Source organism: Dendroctonus ponderosae, unplaced genomic scaffold (assembly GCF_020466585.1).
Source record: "Dendroctonus ponderosae isolate FM_Combo_2020 unplaced genomic scaffold, Dpon_F_20191213v2 Dpon_F_20191213_1, whole genome shotgun sequence".
Lineage (NCBI taxonomy): Eukaryota > Metazoa > Arthropoda > Insecta > Coleoptera > Curculionidae > Dendroctonus > Dendroctonus ponderosae.
Genome location: NW_026017110.1, coordinates 21,232,287 through 21,250,836, shown reverse-complemented (window position 1 = coordinate 21,250,836; position 18,550 = coordinate 21,232,287). Strand labels below are relative to the sequence as shown.

Here is an 18,550-nt window from a genome sequence, read left to right as displayed (position 1 = left end):
ACATAGACATTGTTATTAATATTTTTCAATTCTCCAAACATCGCATATTGCTACAACTGGAACCAAAACATGAAAAGAAATTTGTGGAAGATTTAACGCAAATCGGAATATTTTGACTTATTTCGGAAACTTTTCTATTGACAAAATTCCCATTGGTAAAAGCAGTAAGAAAGAATCGTCTTATAAATGATCTATCTTTCCAGTTGTGACTGCAGAGAATCCTACGATTATGAGTAGTTCAAAACTAGTCTCAAAGTGCATTGACAATATTTCCATTACTCAAGAAGAATTCAAACTAGATCATTAGGCAATAATTTGTTTGAAATATTAAAGAGAGCTCTACAATTTCAAATGATACTTTACTCATTAAACCTCAGCAAAGTACCAATACGTAAATTAGTAATCATCCTAATTACTTTTCAAATATTATATGCAGATAAACTGATTAAGAAATTCTCATTTGCATGTTCTCTCTTTAGAACTGCATACTATCAATGCGGTCAGACAAGGTAGTAACATGGGCTTGAATAATTTCTGTTACCTGTGTTTTCGGAGTGTAGAGCAGACCCCTTTCTTAGAAACAAAATACTAGGGGATCTGATCCTCAATTCTTTCAACATGTTTGAGGCAGGTACCTCAATGGCAAAACGGATTCAGTTCGTTGATCTTTCCGGGTTTGATCTTACAAGTAGTTTCCAATCGATCGCCAACACGTGTGATGGGAATGATTTTGAGCAACTGACCGAATTGAATTGTGAGTTGACACGAAAGCAGACACACTTTCATAGGTATAAAAAAGTGATACACTGAGGATTTATGACGGTAACATAGTCCTACTAAATGGTGACAGAATAAAATTATGAAATGCAGTATATAATGATATAAATTGCAGATCGTTATCTTACTAAATGTCACCATATAATTTAGACTCTAATCAAAATGAAATAACCGGAAATTTTATAAAATCTCGGCAAAATTTGACAGTAAAGGCTCCTATTCATATCAGAAGTGTACCCAACCACATATTTTCTGGCCTACAAATGTAAAACAATTGGAAAGAACGTTCAAATTTATAACCCATTTGAAACAGATCTGCATTTTGGATCTACTATGTACCTAATTGATATCTAAATTAGCAAGGTGCAGGTTGCATAACCTTTTAACTACAATTGAACGCCAGTAGAGCAGCAGTTATTAAAAAATACGGATGTAATCTGGGTTAAATTAATGCCTCAACAATAGCCAATACACGAACCATAAAACCAGCCAGTTTAAATTGTCAAAAGTAGAATTTCAAATGACTTTGTTGGAAGTTGCCTTGCATTGAAGTCGCATGCCTGAGTAGGTATGCGACGCTACGACCATGTTAAGATAGGTTAGTTTCATATGCTCTACTGTGCAGTAAAGTATTCTACCTTTGCGACAAAATACCAAATTAATACATATTTCGTTCTAAAATTCTCCGAAAAACTTTTTAAATACTTATTTCTGTATTTTCCACAGAAGTTAATGGCGAGCAAGACTGAGAACGAACGAATATGGCGTACTTTCTCCGCCCCGATATCGAAGACGATCTGCGCCGAGCAGAACTAACTGCATATTGGATGGGGCCGCATTTGCCATGGTGACTTCTTGGCGGCCATCGACTTCACCGAAATAGAACAGGTACAAAAACACTGCTTCGATTGCACGTCTGCCCAGGGCACTGGTTGCATTAATTTAACAAGTGAAGAACAAAAGATCTTTAGTTGCTGAAGACAATCAATCCTCAATTCTTGCCATACTTAATTGTGGTAATATTTCAAAATGTTGCAAAAGACGAGTGCAATTCGAGAACGAAAATGTTGAGAAGCATGTAGGATCAGGTCACCATGAATATTTTGAGATCATGCTCTCAGTCAAAATTGTCACAACACAACTTAATTAATAATTATTTCCGTGACTATTTCTTCAATTTGGGTTTCACATAGGTACTAGAATAGGTGATGCCAAATTTTGGTGTTTCTAAATAAAAGCATGGGTGGCGCGAAGAGGAAAAACGAAGCGTTATGCTTTGTTTCTGGTTATTTTGACCTGTGGTTTGTTTTTAGCGTACTCCAAGTAATTAATCACAATTTTTGGCGATTGGAAATAAGTTCCCACGCTGGCAAATTAAGCGGCTAACAGTTTTTCATTTATCTATAGCAATAAGTGAAGGTATCACTGAACTGAAGATAAACACATAACCAACTCTGATGCTCAATGAATGCATGAAAATATGGTGGGTGATGTGCGAAAGAGCGTAATAATTATGTAGAATGCATGTTGAACAGTAAGTCATTTTAATAATATGATCAAGAATATGCAAGGTCTAGATAGTCGCAGTGTTTTAAATTATAAGTCAAATTTATGAAATCCATTGTTTGGCATCATAGCATTCTTAAGCTGGTTTACCAAATTTAGCAAGAGCATCATTAACAAAACAACCTTAAATTGAAGAAAATGCTTTCGTTTGATTAACGCATGGATATGATTATGTGTGACGTAAGGCTGATTTAAACTAAGGCTCGTACCCATTATGCTAAAATCTGAAGTAGACCGAAGTAACATGCGTGCAATTTAGAATTTCATCATCAATTTTCATACCTACTTGAAAAATTCTTTATAGAGAAAAAATATTGTCCAAAGCAATCCACCAGTAAATTAGTCACTTCTTTACTTCAACTAGAAACCGGAATTATCTGCTCTAAAAAATACAAACAATTCTGGGAAAACTTAACTATCCTTCGCCTAGGAATGATAGATATGTTTTTTGTGATCTCGGGTTAATAAAAACTCATTTAAATATGCCTTATTCACTTTGGATGCATGGATTAAGCTACATTTATTTAACTTGCAAATATAAACATTGCAAATGAAATGCAATATTTAAGCGACGTCGTTGACATGTTTAACCTGGAAAAATTAATGTTTGCGCTCTCAGTGCTGAAAATAGATTTATAAGATGAAACATTTTTCCAAAATTTCATTGTCAACATCAATTTTCACGTTGGGTGATGATTTAAATTAGATTTAATGAAAACTTTCTTGCCAATAAGAACTGTTCTTAATGATGAGCTTAACATTATGGAATTTGAAGATTATACTTAGACTGGCTTAAAAATGGAATGAATGTTAGCTGATAGGAAGGAGTACCGACGTTAGTTATTTAAATACTCAATGAATTTAAATAATTGGTTGAATTTCCGCACCATTGTAGCAATTTGGTATTCACAATCACAAATAATATTATTCACGAAATATTGGACAGACAAATGATCCGCTTTAAAGTTAATTGAGAAAGTTATATACAAATTTCAAATTAATTATTCACAGTACCTACCTACTTCATGCATGTTTGAAGAATCAATTTTCTAATTAAAGTTTTTTAGATCAATTGCTTCGTATGCTTCAAAGTTTATCAGAATAGGTACTCTGCGATAGTTATTGACGGATTATACATGAAGTAAAACTATCCCTTGTGGATATAAGATTCAACTGATACCTATCCCCAGGTAGGTATCCTTAATAACTCAGTTTGTCAAGGATTTCTTAATCCATCGGTGCTGTTCAATATACAGTTGGAAAAGATCTTTGAGATGATTCCATGACAGAAAACTATCGAAATAAAGAATCAATCGAACCTTCTTTACTGTTTTAAACCATTTTAAAAAAGTAGGTATACATTACACTATCAATACCCGAAATCAGAAAACCTGCAAAATCTAGATTTTTTAAGTAACCTCAATACAACACGCGACCTCCGAATACCTTCGGAGAAACGATAAGTACATTTTTCTGAGTGAGACTTGACATATAGGTAGTACAAGCTAATCAGGCAGTAACATAAGACAATTCGTTCTACCTTTCAAACTACAGCTCCATTTTACTGTAAGCAGATGTTCAACCAACAGCAGCTTTTATGGCTTCTCTAAAGATTTTATTCCTATTCCACGTTCAATTTAAATGTAGCGATTTCAAATCTACTGGAAGTGATGTGATGACAACTGAGCAATATTTAAATCGCACACGATCCAACGAAACAAAGACAAATTTAGATGAAAGATATATTCAGGCCTCGACTAATTTTCAAGCACATTTTGAACAGGTGCCCAATCTGATCCCACTTACATAAGTTCTTTGATGTTATTAATATTCATGTCTAATTTATGGCTAGTTTCGAAACGTGTGATAGATACAGTCGTAAATTCGTCTAAAAATCATTGTAAATTGAAGCACACTAGCCATAAAAATTATAGCGTTAACAATTGTATAAAGGTTTTCTTGATGCAGGCCATAAACCAAAAGGATATCACGTAAAATAATATCTAGGAAACATAATTAATCTCATAGGACATTTATACAAATAATAATTTAATAGTTAAAGAATTGTTGTGGTTTAGTCTGTTGCACGGGAGGACACTATTTTTCCTTCAACCCTTGTTTTGTTCTAATGTATACATCGCCTGTTCTGCTTCCGAGTATTTTTAATGAAGCATTTCTATGTGAAGCACTCGATAAATGAAGATATCGTCACTGACGGGTTTGCGATTCAGGATTGTTGATTATTTACATACGAAAGACATTTAGTAGGCCCAGTTTGAAATTCAAAGTTATTTCAAGTGAGTGTTCAATAAACCCGGCCGGCTATATAGAACGATAAGATAAGAATAAATTAGAGTAGGAGAGTGGGGCTGTCTTAAACGGGTTCTGAAAGACTCGTCGTTTGCATTTTATGGGCCCTGGGAGGCTCTATCATTTTGGTAATTTGCCTTTTTTCGTAATTTTTATAATCCGACCTCGGGACAACATAAGTGTAAATGGAATTTTTCTTTCTTGGGGACCGGAGCAATTTACCGGTTGGGTGGATTTTATGACGTTGAGTTTAAGCCAGATTTAAGCTCATACAGCTGGGAATTGAACGAAATTTTAAACGCTTAGACTGTCGGCTTTGAAATATTAATATGAGACAGTTTTTAACTGAGTCAACAATGTTTTGCCGATCAGCATTTAGGCCTATCCGTCGAACGTACTTAAAAACCCAGATATTCCATAAATGTTTTACAAACGCTTGTTAAAGTGGGAGTACTGGAGAACAGACGCATACCTAATGATAAATATTTATACTGAAAATTTCAAACAGATTTAAACATACGCCAGCCATTTTATTTTCGGACCGCCAGCATGTTTACATGTGGTATCTATTTTCTTTGTAATATGTAATTTTAAGAGTGTGTTGAGGAAACTTTCGAAGACCATTTACACATGCACATAATGTCGCGTTATTCCAACCTACGCAAAGCATTGATTTTTTTCGTCAAATTCGAGTGATTTTGGTTGCTGTTTCAATTGTGAAACAAACAGCTTCTGGCAATTGCTCCATATGCTCAGATTTACGTTACGACGACATAACGTTACAGAATAGTCAAAGAAAAATCATAAATCTTGCTTGTTTGGGACTATTTGTTACCTTGGGCGGGCAGCTCTAATAAACAAAATGGTATATTTATTTCTGGGGTTCGTCATCTGCTAAAGCAAGGTTTTTGTTTATACAAGAAAAATTAATAGTCACCGATCTCCGATCTTTAAAGGTATATTACATAAACGTACCAACATTTTTTTCTATAATTCTCCTTTTTATGGTAAAGTGTGCAGTTTTGTGTAAATTAATTGAATGTGATTCAAGTTAAAATTGGACAACATATTGAATAAAGATACTTTACCTTGGAAGGTGGCTAATGTCGATCCGGGGAATACTCGCGAGAGTCTGTAAAAAGATATGTAACAAATTATTAGCATTCTTCCCTAACCATAGTTCACAAAGCACAGTAAATTTATAAACTATTTTTTTAATATTAACTTGTATATAATGACCTCGGTATAGTGATGGCTAAAATGCAATTCCGTAAGTCGAGTTATTAGATTATGGCAAAATAATTGATTAAGTTTAATCAATAACTCGCATTAGTTGTGCAATTAGACCGTAGTTTTCACATTCTTATAGATCCCGGGTGACAAGCGTTTACTGATTATGTTGAACCGAGATGTAGAGCGCGACGTTTTGTACAATCGTATTAATCTGATGTGGACCAGGCTCCAGTGATAAAAGCTTTGGAAAGATTAAAATAATATAAATTTGCTACTATTTAAAAGAGATACGAGTATATTGCAACGAGGGGCATAGCAATTAAATTCAGAAAAGATTGATAGACAGATAGAAAGACAAATCGAAGTACTCTGATATTATAAGAAAAGATGATTAACTAATGAACTTTCAGAAGGTAACTCGATTTTCTGTTATGCGAGATGGACGAAGAACTGAGGGGAGGAAGAAAGAAAGAGGCAACAAACAGAAATTGGTTCATAAAAACAGTTCTGATATCATTCTGTTTTTAGACAAGATGTAAGACAAATTAAAATTGAACAACAGTTTAGTGATATTAAATATCCAATATATTTGGCGGCCAGTTAAATGAATAAAATAAAGTCACTACATTTTTGAAATGACAGTCGTTTTCCATGAAAAAATAACAAGAACTGAATAGCTATTTCTACTGAATAAGAAATTAAATTGACGAGTTAACCGAGTTTTCAAACTGTATCTCAATTATGCAACTGAACATTCCAATAACACCAAGGCAAACAATATGAACAGACGCCCATTGTCTTCTCATTAACATTTTCTTACTGTAAGCAGAATAAGAGATTTTTACTGAATTGGTACAAAGTCTGTGTTCATATTGTTATGTGATTGTGAAAAATCCAGAATATTGAATTAAATTTCGCGAATCAAACATATAGGAAGTCAGGGCGCCATTAAAATATAAAATATTTACTTATCTTTTCAGAAAGAGATTACTTCTTCACCGGATGATGTATTTATTTGCATATGCTCTGAGGCTTAACGAACTGTAAACGGTTTTATTTTTAGCCGCTTAAATCGACACAGAAAGTAAAAAAATAGCATTTAAAAATAACGAACATTCCTGGGAGTGATACTGGTCGCAAGCAGCTGGTTGCGTTATTTCGCAAAATCACCAAGATCTAAATCCAAAAATGATTTTCTATAGCTTGAGACTATACAACCCAGTCAGCGCTTGGGCTCATGAAAGCCTCTACTTACATGTTGTGACTGAGGGAAAGATTGAATTACACTAACAAAGTTCTAATTGAAATTCGATTCCCTGGGCCATATGTAATCCCATAAATATTTCAAACATACGTGACAGGTTTGTTGTTTCAATAGGAAATGCGTGTAATTTCCAAACGATAAAACCACGCCTCAAGTTTGATCCGAAACGTGCGACTCCAACGTAAACAAAGATTATCTTCCACGAAATAACTTTAAATGGCGCAAAGTTTTTTCCATGTTCCGTTTTAGCTGTTTGCCGTATTAGGAAATTGGATGGATCTGTCACGAGGATGCCAATCTGTAAATCTGATTTATTGCGGAAAAGGTGAGCCGAGCAATAGTCCAACCAGAGTAGTACCTAATTGTGCTAGAATTGTTAATAAGCCGTGATCGCCTGAGGAACTTTAAACCTCAATTTATTGGCAAAAGGTATTATGGTGACATCTTTATTATCCCTGAGAAATGTTGGAATATAGACAAGGAAATAAAATATTTACGATTTTTTAAGCTTGCCTTCATTTGAACCACTACATCTGCCAATTTCGTATTTGCAGATGTTGTGGAAATATTAATATAACTGTATGTTCTTCTCCAAAAAATCTGGTCAGCCTATTTTTAGTCCATAATTAATAGTCTTGCAGTTGCAGATGCAAATAATACAGAATGTCATCCGTTTTACTTATAAGAAATTGTTAATATTTAAGCCAAATTAAATCCAATACCTATTTGACAACTCGAAGGGTTTGAGTACACGTTCCACGTCCCCGAACAGCTTGAAGCATTGATTTCCACTGTACAAAGAAAACAGTCAGCCTGAAACGAAAAAAAACTGATCAATAATGGTTGATAACTTCATGCGCGTTTTTTCCTCATCCGTTCTTCGCCTTTGATTTCTCCATAATTAGTTTACATTACACAAACAATAATATTGGCCAGTTTTGAAGCCGACGTTTGTGCCAAAAACTCCCGAATCAACACTGGAAAATTTTCCAAACATGTTTAGTGACGTTAATATTATTTTCCAAATATAATCAGTTCGTCGGTAGAGTAAATAAAAATATTCCTGTTTGTGATGTGCTGTGCCAGAATTTTCAGTGAAAGCTGAAAAGTAATATTGTGGGTTTAACCGTATAAATCTTCTCTGGTCGTTGTTTTCGCAAATCTGCGTTGTTCGTTTTATATGCGTCTATCCCACTAGCTAATCTGCGCCCTATATATCCTGCTCTGTTAGTTTTATGGCCGCCCTTTCTTGATGAAATTGTTCAATTTAATTTTGGGAAAAAGTTATCCGGGCCTTCCAAGACAAAAACTCCATTTACTCGATTGCCGTATTTACATAGGGGTATCGTAGTTTTTCTTTACTGCCGCGGATGCTGAGCAGACTATTGAACAGGAGCAATAATAAGTTATTTACATAAACTATTCGTAGCAAAATATATCACATTTTGAAACAGGGAGCTCTACGTACATATGTGCGTAGTAGCTAGAGACGAAAATTTCGAATGAGACTAAGTCAACTTTACAGGCGTGTGGCTCCAATCGACACATGCAAATTTCAATTCATTACCATCGATCGTGATGTATTCCATATTGGCAGATTGATGTTACTGCTAAGAATAAACAAATGTGGTTGGCCAACTTTTGGACCAATTTTCTCTTTCTAATATAATCCATAGATCTTCATTGTTCCACTGTGCATACTGACGGGAAAGGGTTCCAGGCTAATATTTATAACAGTGGAAAATAGACGAGCTTCCTTAAAAACATTCAATATTGTTCAAGTAACAATTTAGTGATGGTTAGAAGGGATGAAAACTAAATGTCGTTGAAAATTAATGAAAACATTGAGACAAAATTGGACAAAACTATGAGGCACGAAGCATGAACACGTAAAGGAAAATGTAAGAAAAACGGTCATCGCGCTTGTCAGAAGGATAGAAAAACAACTAGATAGAGAAGTAGCAACGACAAGCAGGATTTTGCCTACAGCATGCTGGAAGAATCGCAAACAGACAGTAACATGTATTAAAGGCACAAGAAAAACTCTATCAACAGAACTAGCAAAAATTGTTGCGTTGGAAAAACATTCTGAACAATTCCTGGAAGGGAGACAAGTAAGCAGAGTATAATAACAACAACAACAACAAGCAAACATATATATAAACGAAACCTAATATTGAACCAATACAAAAGAACGAATTGGAGTAAGCAGAAAGCGATAAAACTGAGGAACATATTATTTTCAAACAGCGAATAATTTGTATCAAAAAGTACCAATTACAAGCGTGCTTCACGTTTCTCTTTTATTCGCAAGAAATAATTTCCTTTTTGCTTTTAATGACTTCCGGTTTGCCATCCGTTCGCTCGAATTCTCATTCGTAGATAAGGAATTCTTTTGGGAAACAATTTTGTCATTTCAGCGTTGATTGTCGGACAATGTTCGTCAACTGTGAACGACTATGTTCACAATTTACCAATTGAAAATAAAGTTCCAAGAAATATGGCGAAACCGTTGACATGCTCTTTAGAGCACAATTTGTCTGGAATCGTAAAATGTTATTAAGTTTACTACGTAAAGTTAATTTCTGCTCATCAAATTGAAATGCAGTGGGTTTTACAAAACTAGCAACACGCCTTTGATAAAAAGACACTAAATTTGTGGGTAAATTAGTGTCAGAGAACAATCTGCACAAGTCACACTTGGTCTGTTGCAAACAGGTTTCTGCAATTTTTTTGAAACATATTTTTCACATACTCATTTCGAGTAAAACCAATCCAAATTTAAGCTGTTACTTCACTTCATGTTCGTGCTCTCAATAATTTCATTCGAAAACGTAGCTACTGCATTCATTTCACTTCCATCTCGAACCAGGGGCATCCATTACAAAAGCAAAATGGTCTTCTGTATAATTTTCTTAATTAAACTCCTTCGAAATGCCCTTCGGCAAAGCATAATTAGTGAGATGGAAAAACTTCCGTCGCATTTCAGGGTTGATTAGGGCCTAATTCTTTACTTTCGGAATGGCTTTTTTCTAGACTGGCACCGAGATAACCACCACTTTAATACCACCACTAAAACATAAATTAGACCCTTTAGAAATCGAACCATTAATTAAGGGATTAAAAAAAACAAAGCAATTACAGTTTGACTAGAAAAAAAAAGTAGATTTAGCTTCAAAACTTACAGGAAGCTGTCACATAAAAGCAGGCACTGTAAATTTCAAAATCAACTTACGTAAGTACTATTAGCGGAATTGAAAGACCGGTGCCGACATCATCTTACGTGAACTTTGAATTCCTATTAGTATAGAGAATTGCGTTTATAATTTATACGTAGCTAATACTAGATCGTAAAAAAGTCCAAAATGTCGGCAGTTGCGGCTTAATAATCATATTTCATCTAATTTACGAGTACTTGGTACGGTTTATAGTAGGTATACTTTAAAGCTATATAGAATTTCGATGTCGCATATATTTTAAACTAACGGGATTTGCGCAACTGCACTTGGCCTTTCATAAAATAATATTTTAAGTGAAAAAACCCCACTGAGAAAATACGCATTTATCTATTACACTAGATTAAGCAATGGCTCTAGTGGAAAAGCTCGTATTTCAGTCTTCAACTTTACATCAAGAACTTCTAAACCGGCTGATATAAGACTCAACTCATTTAGATTTACTCATAAATTATAACATGTAACACAAGATTTTAAAAAATCGTCAGAATCCTAGTTTGTAATGGCTACACAATGAAAGCGTCCATATCGAAATGAAAAAAACTGAAAAAGCCGAAATATTCCGCTCGACTTAAATTTCACCTAAACTTTTATTCAATGTCCATTACGCATAATAATTTCCATATTACATTATTGGAAGTTCATTATGAGCAAACATATTGTCCAAAGGGCAGTAATTTAAAAAACATATTTTTTAACTACAATTTCTTAATTTATGCGTAAACCTGACTTTTATAGAAGATTATCGAATAATAATAATTGAACCTTTCGAGGGTTGAAAAACCTCAGCCCAAGTAAACAACGACTTAGCCAAGTTATGATTTATTTTTAAACGATATAGACAAATAAGAAAAGCATGTTTAGCTTAACTAACAAATGAGTAAAGAACAAAATGAAAAAATTCAATGTAGAACAAACTTCAAAATATTGCAAACTTTTACAGAAAATTTTCAACAAATAGCACTTTGAGCTAAATTAGGAGCTGCAAATCTGTGTTAAAACCAAACAAACCGGAATATATTTGATTTGTGTGTTAGACAAAACAAAACTAAAATAAATGTGCCTGACTGAACACAACAACGAGGGTCTTTATTTGCAGCGACTCCAACCGAACTCTAAATATTTATTCGAAGGGCGAAGGAAAATATGAAATATTCCCCCATTTTTTATATTCCCTTTCCCTTATTATGGTTTTAGTGTGTTCCTTTCCCTCTGTTGTTTTCTACTATAAAGCTCAACCGGATTTTTTATTGTTTGCAATGATCTGCATTAATATAAAGCCCATCAAACAGATTTTTGCATTCTTTTAGTCACAATTGATCACATCAAGGAACTGATAATAAACCAATTATTGGATTGGGAATTTTTATGGGTAGGGATGGTGTTATTAACAAATCTTTACTGTGACTGGTCGACGCTTAATCCGAATAATCTGCCAAACAATAACGCCGCAATACAGGCAAAAGACAAAGCTCAAATTATTTTTATTGCGAAGACTGTGTGTGATAAACACTGATTAAGCAATGTCACCGTAACCTTTGGGGGAGGAAAATAGCACAACTTTTTCGGCAGGACTTTCGCAAAGAACGGTCTGAACGGAATTGCAAAACGCTTTTAGAATAACAACGGTTGTCATAAAAAGTGTTTCCCTCATAGCCTAAGAGAAATATTAGAGTTCTGTTTAGACGACTGATTAGATAGTACGACCTAGCTGATTGATCAGGATTCATACCTCTGCTTATTGCAACTAAACTCATTGCACAAATACAGAAACATTTTTTATTTTATATTTTCAGTCGCTTCCAATTAAAAAAGAAGAAAACCGCAAACTAAAACCATCTGGTCTATAAATGGTCCACTCAGGTCCGCCTATTACTGAAAGGTTGAATACAATGTATTCACTTATTTTAAGAATAACATCTTAGTTAGTCGGATTGCTTCTTTGACCTTTGTCGGCAATATAGTGTTGGTTTTGTTTCAGAACGGACATTGCTCATTCTGGAACACGACAATCAATCAAGAGAGCGTGCAAAGCAGACTTCAGCTCCAGTCGACTTCAAAAATTAATTAGGTTACACAAATATACAAAGAGCTTTCTTTACAAAATCCATTAATTTATTTCAGATTTAATGTCCATGTTAGTAGAATACTTGGAATTCTATTACGACTGTTACCGGAGTAGACAGGAATATGATTTATTTAATGCATTAGCACAGTTCGGTTAATTTTTGTTACTCCGTGTGCTTTGCATCGACAATGAATATATTTTCAGTTCCGTTCGATTTCCGTGATTTTCCACATTTCCGTCAGTAAATTAACTGAAACAACTCTTGGGTAGAGTGTTTGTAAACGAAATCTGAATTTGTCCCAAATTAATGGCATTAAATAGAGCGACTAAATATTAAGAAATTAACGTCGGTTCCGTATTCTAATCAGTGCCTAAAAGTTACATCTCTTGATCCACAAAATAATCATTTGTAAATATAGTTGACCATTGTTTCCAGTTACAACATGAGCAGTTACTGTTATAAACATGAAAGAAAAAAATGCCACAGAAATACTAGTTGAATTTTGAAGTAGAATGAAAGAATGAGTCGAAAATTTAATTATCGTTCTTTATTTCCTCTGCTGAAACAATTAAATTTCATAAAATTCCGGCAGGAACTAATAATATTAGACAAAGTCGAAATCAAAATGAAAGTCGAACTTAGAAAATTGGATTCAAAATTAACTTCCTTGCTCTAATGACTAGCATTAATGATCTATTTACCCAATCCTTGATATTTTGTAATTCAATATCTGCTAACTTCTGGTTTTTCGGATCTCCGCAATTTTTCACGCGACGTTCACTTTAGAGTTCGTTTGCCTTAATAACCTGGCAATATTCAACTGGCGTCTAACTTCAATAAAAGAAAATACAAACGGAAATGAGATTTAAAGATTGGCTCGAAATACCTGGAACTCCCGCTTAGAATGGAAAGGTTTGCTTCAGAAGGAAGGCTATAAGAGAAAGGGCTCAATGTTTGCGCCCGGAAATTCTCCGTCGTAAAAGAAAACTTCTAAAATCCATGCCAAATTTCCTTTATGGAACTTTTTGCATATCCACTAGCAATTTCGTATTCTGGATTGATATCAACTATACATATAATTTTGGTTCAGTTTAGGTAACATTGAACAATGAACAGTTTTACTAGCTTGTGACTGACTAAAATCCGATAAATTATTTGCGTCAGGGACAAATGTTTCTCTCTAGTCAAAACATTCACATTCGATTCTGAAAGATCCCAGGGATCAATTTCCGCTTGCACACTCCCCAGTGGCCAAAAGCGTTTTCGTGTTGCTTTCACACCAATCGTCATTTATCTGAGTGCACCAGCACATCAACACTTATTTATCGCCTACTCAGAAGAGAAAATTTTAAGAGCCCCTAAATTTGCAGGATTAAAATTTTTAACTGAACTGTGAAAACTTGAACATGGAAAAGTAAACGAAGGAGCGATTCGGGTTGAAATTCGAGCATTTAATTTCAATACGAGGTTGCTCGTGTTCAACTAATAAACACTTTGTTTAGTTTCATTTAGTCATGCTAGTATTTTATGTATCAAAATCAGTATTGAAACTATTAAGAAAATACCTTGGAAACAAGAACTAACTAAATAAATAATTCATCCCACGGTGTTAATAAAAATAGCGATCTAGGTATATCCTAATGAATAGTCAGTGTGCAAATAACATGGTTCGCAAGAACTGAAATTTGGCAAAGTAATTAAGCTTATTTTACTGATTAACAGATAATTATTGATTTCATGTAAATTATCATCTTAGACACATTTAGCAGATGATTTCTGTTATATTATATCGATGAATTATCGATTAGTGGTAATTTCACAGTTTCTCTCCTACAAATGCTTGGTGCTTGTTCATCATTTTTAATTCTGATTGCTTAACTATTTCAGTTTTATTACCTACATTTAAAAAGGCGTTGAGTGGTTGTATTTCATTTGCATTAATCTACATTTTCATTAGTTAATCGTAATTATCATCTGTTGATTAAGAAACATCTCAATAAAGACGCTCTACGAATACACTAACTATTTCAACAATATGTATCTACTTTTCTAAAACGTTTAAACAAAAATATTTACAAATGTACTTTTTCTAGTTTCGGTATATGAATGTTGTTTGAGGACCCAAAACATCCAATTTTACAAAAAACAGGCAATTGCTGACCACGATAAAGTATTATAAGTTTGTGATTTGCCACTATGGCTATACTGTTGAATGATTCCAATGAAAGAATATTGACCTTCTAATGATCTAATAACGACCCAGATTATTACATAAAGATCCACCTTCTTTTTTGGACTTTGCGTGAGAAACTGATAACCTGAAGAGCCAACCGTTGAGTAAATTTCAGGATGATTAATAACTTATTCATTCAGCACATACCTATCAAATATTTCCATTAATTGGAAAGAAAAATTAACGTGATCGTTTCGATATATTAAGCGATAAATTCGAAAGATTAGTTGAAGTGCTTTTAACATTTAGAGATTAGTGCAAAGGCCCATATGAACTGTAATGTGACTAAATTTTATATAAGTTCTGGATGATGAAATAAAAAAACCCTCTTGGCGTGAGCGGCATGTAACAAAAAATTTTTAAACACAATTAATTAAATTTGGAAAAGTATAGAATCATCTGACAATGAAGACCGTGAGACTCAATTATGTGTAAGTTTGTACTCTATTTAAGATCTCTCAGATGCGGAAAAATGGAAGTTTTTCGGATTATTGTGAAACTTTTAATGTTATTATTGTTTTATGCTACTTTGCATTAAAATTCTAAACCACTCTAAGCTCCAATCATTTACAGAGCCCCGAAACAAGTTCTATTGAAATCTAAAAACTTCACTGCTTTTTATTTCGTTCTTGTTAAAATAAGTTGTAGCCATGGATAAACATGCTGATTAGTTCACATGCCTTGTTTAATCAAAACCTCCCTCATAGAACATTTTTTCAAATAATAATTGAAGTAATACTAGAATTAAAGAAGTTCTTTATTTTTGGCTGCCATTTCAAAAATGCGCCTACAGCATCAGGTTGAGACCTGAATTACACTGCTGGCCATTCGGAAAATGCCTTCCGGGTGTCGTTTACAAGGCATGATTCAAAACTTTCTGATAAGCAATTAGTAGCAAAGTGAACTCTCCTACTTTGTCAGGTTTGTTAACGATTATTTTTATCAAGACAGTGAAAGACATGTTCAACTACTCAAAGGACTACTATTTTCAGCTTAGAGATATTCAGATTTAACTACGTAGGTACTTAACCTCTTGGCCAAAAATGTTGATTCTAGATACCACAACCAGCTTTTAAAAATAGACAAGCGTTTTCTGCATAGGTGAATATTATATCATTTTCAGATATTAATCTCCGATATTGCCTTAAGTTAAAGGCAAGCGAATTTAAATATTCCATCATATTTCTGAAATGCACAACGCTTGTTAAAAATGCGAAAAGGAGGACCTTTTCGACTTTCCTTTCAATGTATATTACGACGTTGTTAAAGATACCAAACTGATTGCAACCTTGCATGCACGTGCAATAAATTGCATCGAAAACATTAACGTGCACACTAAATTGCTAGTTATCTCAAGCCAGCAATATCTTAATTCTGACTGCATTTTGTTTGTCTGCATCGAAAAAAAAGTGCAATTATATCTAAGTGCAATGACCTTGACGAAGAGACTGGATGCATCGTTGCATGCACCAGGAAGTCCATTCTGTGAGACCATCTACGTATCGGTTTACCAATGCATTGCGCTGCGCTCCTGATACGAAATATACTAAATGCACTCGTATTAGTTTAAATAAAACAAAAAGACCCGATTTGTTTATTATTATTTATTTATTTGTCGATTAAATAGATTGTCTGTCTCTGGCTTTATTGTTGTATTGCAATTTTCGGGTGGAGTTATCATTTAATGCAGCGAATCCGATTGCGAGACCGACACATCTCTCTATTGTTTTGGCAATTATCTATATATATTTGGATGCCGATGTTTTATTTAATGAATATATAAAATTCCTGATGCACGGTTTGCATAGACATTTTATCCAAGAAAATATTGAAAAGGGTGTTATCTCACAGTGACATGACTGGAGTATTTATATTAAAATAGTCCCTTGTGCGAAACCTAACAGCAATTAGATTAAACTTCCTTTACACTCGCTTATCTATCGCTATCTGGATATTACAAACTTTATGATCAACATGAGTACCTATATCTAGGTCGCAAAACCATTTCACTTAGCATCATGATTTCCTAGGACTGTTGTCCAGTGAAAAATGTAAAGATGGGAAACAGTTGCAAAGTTTATTGCGCTTACAATTATAATATACTTTGAAAAATGAATAGCCGCCCAATAATTATTAGGGTAAAACTAATCGGGGTCAATAATACTTTTTTCTTATTTTCAAATTCCCTATTTGGATATGTATGACCTAATGGTAAATTTCTAAGAAAAACTAATTAAGTTTAGCACCTAACTGAAGCAAAAATCAGATGGCACTGAAACTCTAGCAACTAGCCTGATGCATTTCTGCGTGTCGCATGACAAAGTGCATTTTCGTGACGCAACAGATCGAGTGCAACTGCAAGTACTCGGTCGAATAGGTCGGGTGCATGACTTGAAACTACATACTCGGTATCAGGAGTTCAGAACAGGCACCGTATTGGGCCGATGCACTTTCGATGCGTTTGTGCATGTATTCATCGTTGGTGCGTGCATCAGACCCTCCAGGTCAGCAGCCGTATTAATTATACGTGAAACCGGCATGGATGCAACTTGAATCCTTTGACATCTTTTTCGCCATAAACCCCGTAAATGCACTGTTGCGAATTAATCGTGTATGAAGTAAATCAGGGATCATGGCATGAAGGGTTTTCGAAAATATGATATTTAGTTAGTGCGTTACTTAGAACTTGCAATATTTCTGGATGTAAAATTCCGGAGGCAGCTGAATTTTGAATTTATTTAAGTCAGATTGTTTTCAGACTTTAGGAATAATTTGTTGCTAGTTGTTTGCATCAAAAATTAATTTTTAAAATCTGCCGAACCATTTACTTTGCCTTAAATCGTTTTTCCATGGATAGGCAAAGAATACAGTTGCTGGCGCCCTGGCAGTTATTGACATTCTGAGAATACATGCACCTTTAATAATAAATTAAGTAAAGTTTAGATAAAGAAAAAGAATCAAATGGCAACGCATGTCCCTTACATGTAATAGTCGCTCCTGTCAAACTAAATCCATTATGGGTAAGAAGATTTATAATTGGTTTATAATTGGTGTCACTTTCGGTTGTATTTTTCGGGTACGCTTGTGATGTTGATAATACTTCGTTTCATGTCTGTGGCTATTCCTTCTTGCCAAGTAAAAAGTAATACTACGAGGAGAAACTTTCGAAGACCTTACACGAAATACCAACTAATAAAATCTCAAAAAATAGTTACAAAAAAGTTTGGTATTCCTCGATTCATTCTTCAATTCCTTTTATTGAGGCAACATTTGGTCCAAGTCCTAATCTTTCGCTAGAAGAGGAAACTAGTGTAGTAAACTGGGTGATTGAAAGCATTAAAAGAGGGTTTCCACGCCGGAAGAACATTTAGGAATGTTTTCCGGGCTTTGAAGCCGTGGTCTATGGGAATTTCTTCCTGACGTTTCGTCCCCAACTGCGGTGGACATTATCAAAGGCGATGAGGCAGTGGCTGTGACAACTAGAAAACTTGCGTAAGAAGAAGGCGCAGCTCCTATGTTACTGGCTTTCTTGCTACGATGCCGTGAAACGAAGATCATTCCAACCTTCTTGAAGATGAAGAGATACTTCAGAACCAACCAGGCCAAGAACATCTACAACCGGGCGGAACGAGCTCTTTTACGGGAACGAATACATGAAACCCGCCGAGTTCTTGCACATATTGACAGTAGACTCTTACCTGTCAATATCCAACTAGCCAACAAAATGCACTGTATTCATTGGGAAAAAGTGGATAGATTAACAGCTGACCGAATGATGGTGGCCGAAGCAGTAGCAACTAATCACCAAAAGAAGAAGTTTGATGCGCGGATGGAAAAGCTTCAACGATCCAGCAAAACAGGA

The 18,550-nt window shown here is 34.5% G+C and overlaps 1 protein-coding gene and 1 long non-coding RNA gene across 3 annotated transcripts in view; one reads left to right on the top strand and one right to left on the bottom strand.

The window, feature by feature from the left end:
* Nucleotides 1–18,550, bottom strand: part of LOC109535439 (homeobox protein abdominal-B) — a 94,601-nt gene that overhangs the window by 11,952 nt on the left and 64,099 nt on the right. For both annotated transcript variants that reach the window (XM_048667613.1, XM_048667612.1), the window contains exons 3-4: nucleotides 7,873–7,963; nucleotides 5,742–5,785 (exon numbers count right to left, since the gene is read on the bottom strand). The gene's annotated coding sequence lies outside the window, so the exon portion shown is untranslated. The remainder of the gene's footprint in view (nucleotides 1–5,741; nucleotides 5,786–7,872; nucleotides 7,964–18,550) is intronic.
* LOC125504912 lies at nucleotides 1,293–12,552 on the top strand. Its single transcript, XR_007281798.1, has 3 exons — nucleotides 1,293–1,375; nucleotides 1,504–1,665; nucleotides 12,368–12,552. It is a non-coding gene; the product is annotated as an uncharacterized LOC125504912 (long non-coding RNA).